General features: G+C 35.7%; 1 long non-coding RNA gene across 1 annotated transcript; it reads left to right on the top strand.

The window, feature by feature from the left end:
• The first annotated feature begins 592 nt into the window (after nucleotides 1-592).
• LOC139425179 (uncharacterized) lies at nucleotides 593-5,312 on the top strand. The gene is made up of 2 exons (XR_011636458.1): nucleotides 593-954; nucleotides 2,049-5,312. It is a non-coding gene; the product is annotated as an uncharacterized lncRNA (long non-coding RNA).
• Nucleotides 5,313-5,455: the final 143 nt, after the last annotated feature.

The raw sequence follows: 5,455 nt of genomic DNA, 5'->3' as shown, positions 1-5,455 counted from the left end.
CGCAAGACTCATCTATATCAATTGATAAGGCAGAAACTAGTTTAATGTCTGCCACTTGCATATGTGTTACATTTGAAGACATTTTAACAGTTCTATCTTGTACTGTTTTAGTAGATAATGGCAGGTCCTTGATTTTTTTTTCATGATTTCCGCTTTGTTTTTACAATTACGAAACAATTCTTCATGTATAAAACAATCTTTGACATACTCACCATCTGTAAATGTTTTTCCTCGTTTCGCAATTTCTAATGATACTGTAAAGCGTGACAGATTTACATTATTAGATGATTGCCCCCAGTTACTTAGCATGGAACTTGATTGTTGTTGATTTTTTTCGAGCTCTTCAACAGCTTTTTTTCGTGCGTCACCGGTTAGATATTTACCAGCAAACTGAGTATGTTTTGTAGTGAAGTGTCTCCAAATTTGGTAGACGGAACAAAAGGTACGGAAAAAAGGGTCCCTGGAAAAAAAAGGTCCCTCCATAGGGAAAATCTGTAGGGATATTTCCCCTCTCGCTTTCTGGGCAGCATGACTGCTTCTCGCTGTTTCAAAGAATATTCTTTTTATCTGTAATAATTCAGATTAGTTCAATAATGTTTTACTTTTTTTTTTTTAAAGGTATCTGTTTGTGTGCTGACTAAACGAAAAGTAGTTTTTGCAGCCGCAGAATGGGACAAACCCGGACGTGGAGGGAGTACGAGCAGTGACTATTCTACGAGCTTCATCAAAACTTAATTTTGTAGGACTTTGACAGACTGTATCACTTTTTCCTGGGACCATTTGGGGCAACTCCTGGCATAAGCTGCATGAGCGCCCTTGCAGTTGATGCATAGGGGTGGCAACTCGCTGGAATTGTCATCATAGTCTTCACCAGAACAACGAGCACAGACAGGTTGACCTCGACAAGCTGTTTTTGAATGACCAAATCTTTGACATTGAAAACATCTCAAAGGGGTAGTGTGGTGTGGCTTAAAAAAACGGGAGAAAAAGGGGGTGACTAACACTAAGTCAACTTAAGATTAAACAAAATTTAGAGATTGAGTAAAGGCCGAAAAAGCTGAAAGTAGGTACATTGCGATTGATACAGAAGTTCAGGTAAGTGCAACAGAGGAACATGCTGAAAAATAAAACGAAGAGAAAACAACTTCAAAATTACTCACCAGAACAGATACGGTAAAAGGATGCAAACTTGTTATTTTAAAATTAACATCATGAACAACTTAAAACTTGGCAAACAAGCTAACAAAAATCTCGGCCTAAGCCGAACACAAAAAAAAAGCACAAACACTTGTAAGGGAAAAAATAACGACTGACTGTTTCTTCATTATGAAGATAGACGAGAAAAACCTCGCCAAAAAATCATATTTTTACGAATATCGCGTTGTTTGGACGGAGAAGGAACAGAGGGGCAAAACACAGAGCTGCAAATATTGGCCAACTGGCGAAGTTAATTGTTATGCTCCGTGCCAAGCATGAAGCAGGGTTGTCAAAAGCTGTGACACACCTGGGAAAGAATTTTGTAGAATGTTCTGGTACATTCTTGGCGCCATCGTGAGATCAAATAGATCGCCTTGCATTTGATGCATGCCGAAACGTGGGAAAACGGACTTGAGGTCTCTCCTGCTCAATCCAACAAAAGGGTTTGCTGACTGGACATAAATCTTGCTGTCAGTGAAGCAACAATAGGAGGAATCTTCTTTTAAAGGAAGAACATAAATACAGAGAAAGAGTACAAAAAATATATAATTGAGGCTTAAATATTAAAGATTACATGAAATTATTGCAAGGAATTATTGAATAATGACAAATAAATAACATTAATTACAAGTGTAAAAAGAAGAAATTAAAAACCATGCAGTTAAATAAAATCTGCATATTACCATTAAGCTGTCACATAAATAACATTATGTCAGTTGTATTACACCAAAAGTTTATCATAAATTTAACAGTTACAATTTTAACTTACGTAATTATTTAAGCTAATTTATTACATTATTATAATGAATTAACAAATGATTTTAGTTAATATGTAATATACCATACTACAGTTAGGGACATAAGGTCTAACCGGGCAGTTGTGCCAAGCCATTTTGATTGAAGATGGTAGCTTTGGTATAGTGAAAGTAAGAATAAGGTGTTTCGTAGGGGTGAGTTTTTCATCCCTGCGAATCCTTATTCTACGGACAGCAGTGACATTTTGATCTTTCAATTTTTCTGTGAGCATTTCCTCCGAATCATTTATGAACTCCGTCTCTGATGTTGCACCTCGACAGGTGTTGAGTGATTTATGAGGTGTAACATCGACTGCAAATGAGCACATAGTAGTACAAGTTTCTAACAAGGTGGCTTGCTATTGCGATACAATTTGTATCAACAGGTCACTGGAACGTAGTTTTTTCACAGAGGCTACCTCTCCTAAAACGGAGATTAGGGCCTTGTGAATCAAGAAGGGAGAGACTTTAGTAAATGAAATATTTGGTACTTCGGGATTCGTCAATTTAGTTATATAGTATCGAGCGTAATCACATGGTAAACGGGTTGTTCCGTTGTTTTTGCTATGGTGTGCGGAACTGAACACCTTACTATTTTCAGCCGTAGAAAATATTAAAAGTTTCAACTATCAGCGGCATCACCCATCACGGAGTCCAACTTAGGGGATGCAAATAACAGATAGGTACTGAGACCAATCCGTTACTTGAACATCGATGCTAACTAATAGCAATACGTCCGTGAGTCACCCCTGAAGCAGCCTCCACCCTTAATGAGGTGCCCAGTAAGTGACCCCAGACTTGACCAGCCAATTGATACACACAGGCCAATATGCACCTCCCGTTTACCTGAAGCACGGGCCAAAGCAGTGTATTGGGGTACCAGGATGCCCCTCAACTGCCAGGATCCCCTTTTCCAGGGACACGGGTCTCCACGCACGGTGAACAAGTGGATGGTCTCTTCCCATCTGGGTCCGACACAACAGATTGGTAATCGAGCACAGACAAAAAGCCCTTACCAGTGAATTCGGCAACCACGACAAGGGAGAGGAAGCGGAGGAGAGGACAGATCACTAGGGTGCACCGGGGCGTGACTCCCTGTGTTTACCTAAAGAAGGTAAACCCCCTGAGGGCGAAATCAATGATCTAAAAGTAACAAAAACTTTATCGCGCAAAAGTCATTGTATACTTTCAAAGAAATCCCCGCCTATTAGTAAATATTATAATTTTTTTAATTAGAAATATTAAGTAGAGTTTCCTTTCATATCTGCGATAGGTTTTATAAATTTGTAAATAAATCTACAAACTTATTCTGTTGTGGGAAATTCGAGCAGAATATTTTTTACCACATTTTACAAAAACTGAGAAAAAAAAGAAGTATTACGGTGAAGCAAAAATTAAAATATAATTTTGCAATCACAAGTTTGATACTAAATTGCAAATACAGTGAACTCTCACTTATGCACCGGTGTGAATAAATATGTTTCTAAAGATTAAGTGTCAATATTTATACTGTTAAAGATTAAATTTTAATATTTAAACTGTTATAATGTTAATATTTATACTGTATACTATAATTATACAAAGAAAAAATTCAACATACCTAAAGACAAATTATTTTCTTACAAAATAATCCTTAATACATGTTTGTATTTGTTTTTACCGACGTATTTCAAAAACAGTTTTTTCCAGTTCATTTAAATGGGATAAATTGTAAATAGTCACGAATAGTGTCTAATGCTTCTAATACTGCTGTGTGATTTGGAGGAGCTTTATCATCCTCGTCAGTATCATCCTTCACGTTCTCATCCTCCATTTCATTAGCGATGTCATCAATGTCTCTTAATTCCGTTGTTAATAGATTATCATCAAAGGCAATAAATTAATTAAAAGAAACAAGTTCGTTTGATACATTCTTTCCATTCGTTTTCACTAAGATCGATATCCCAATCTTCTTCAATTTCGTTAACTTGATCTATAAATTCATTTTCATCTGAAAATAGAAATCCAGCTTTTTTGAAGCAATTCCTTATGCTGGATTGTCCAATTGTTCCTTATGCATACCATATCCATGGCATCAAGAATTGAAATCTTTACTTCGGCTGCTGCTGATTTGCCTGTTTCCAGTTCTGCTAAATATCGACGAATCAGTGTTTTTCTATAATGCACTTTCAAGGAATGGGTAATGCCTAAATCCAAAGGTTGTAACTTGCACGTGCAGTTTGCATAAAAAAACACTACTTTGATGTGTTCAAAAGTTGGCAAGTCTCGTGGATGGGCTGGACATTGATCCATAAAAAGGATGACTTTTTTTCCCATTTTTTTCTCAAATGCATGAAGAAAAGGTAAAAAAAAAAATTTGAAGTCATCCGTTCTGCTCTATTGCTTGAGTACTCACAGGGAAGTCGCCTTATTTTTTTAAAACAGCGAGGATTTTTCGATTTGCCAATAATAAAAGGGGAATGTTTTTCTGATCCATCTGCATTACAACATAATAAAATGGTTAATCGTTCTTTACTGTTTCTTCCACCGTGGCAGGGTTCCCCCTTAAATGCCAATGTTGTCTTAGGCATCATCCTGAAAAACAAACCAGTTTCATCACAATTAAAAATGTCCTTTGGTTTGTATCCTTTAATTAAAGATTTTAATTCATCTTTCCATTGCTCTACAGTCTTTTCGTCCACGATAAACTGTAGAGTCATCCACTTTCACCAGATATGGTACGAGTTTCTAGGCCATGTCGGATCTTAAATTTCTCCTCCCATCCATGTGAAGCTGAAAAATTTCCAATTTTCAAAGTTTCTGCGAGATGACCTGCTTTTTGCCTAAGTAATTCTATATTTACCGGAATGTTAGAAGCACGAGCCTCTTTAAACCATTGTAATAAAACACTTTCCAGTTCTTGAAACTTTCCACTTTGAATACGACTTCTCTTCTAGAAATTAATTCCACATTCCCGTTGAGCAGCAACAATTGCATCCTTTTTTTTTTTTTTTGAAATCCCTTTTAAAGTTGATTCAGGAATTTTAAAATGATCAGCTAAAGCTTTTTTAGTCGTTGATGAATTTTCTTCAAATCTCTTAATGATATCCGCTTTAAAAAATAAGCTCAATTTCGTTCTCTTTGCCATTTCGTTAACAGACAAATCATAAATGCTACATTCTGTTTTTGCCATTCCATTTACTAGGCACACTTTGAGCAAAAACAACTTAAAGTAACACATTAAAAAATTGCCGAATCGTCAAAATAAATTATTATTTTCAAAAAGATATGTTAAAAAAAAATAACATTTTGATTAAAATATTTCATAATATAGACATTTCTCTTGTATACATCCTACACTTTTTATAAAAAAAGAAACAGACCTGGTCTTGGTATAATATTGGGTATATGATTGAATACTATATTAAGTGATTTGAAAAATAATGTAATTCTGAATATAAACTGTTTCAAAAAGAATACATAAA

This window comes from Parasteatoda tepidariorum, chromosome 3, assembly GCF_043381705.1.
Source record: "Parasteatoda tepidariorum isolate YZ-2023 chromosome 3, CAS_Ptep_4.0, whole genome shotgun sequence".
Classification (NCBI taxonomy): Eukaryota; Metazoa; Arthropoda; class Arachnida; order Araneae; family Theridiidae; genus Parasteatoda; species Parasteatoda tepidariorum.
The sequence above is the reverse complement of the archived record's forward strand: the minus strand, read 5'-3'. Positions and strand labels throughout refer to the sequence as shown.